Raw genomic sequence first — 240 nt, 5'->3', positions numbered from 1 at the left:
TTACAAGGTAGGGGGGCCTGGGGTCCTGGGTCTGAGGGAGGAGGGGCTGGGGGCCTGGGCTCCTGGGTCTGAGGGAGGAGGCAGGGGCCTGGGCTCCTGGGTTGATTTGTGGGGTCGGGGGCTGTCACCCAGGCTCTCTGTAGGGCAGGAGGCTGCTGTGACCAGGTCCCTATTGTTGCTCGCAGGCTGGCCCCAGGCCCAGTCCCCGTCCCCTCAGGCCCGTCCACCCCAGGCTGGCGG

The sequence above is a fragment of the Myotis davidii genome, unplaced genomic scaffold (assembly GCF_000327345.1).
Source record: "Myotis davidii unplaced genomic scaffold, ASM32734v1 scaffold326, whole genome shotgun sequence".
In the NCBI taxonomy this organism is placed as follows: domain Eukaryota; kingdom Metazoa; phylum Chordata; class Mammalia; order Chiroptera; family Vespertilionidae; genus Myotis; species Myotis davidii.
The sequence above is the reverse complement of the archived record's forward strand: the minus strand, read 5'-3'. Positions refer to the sequence as shown.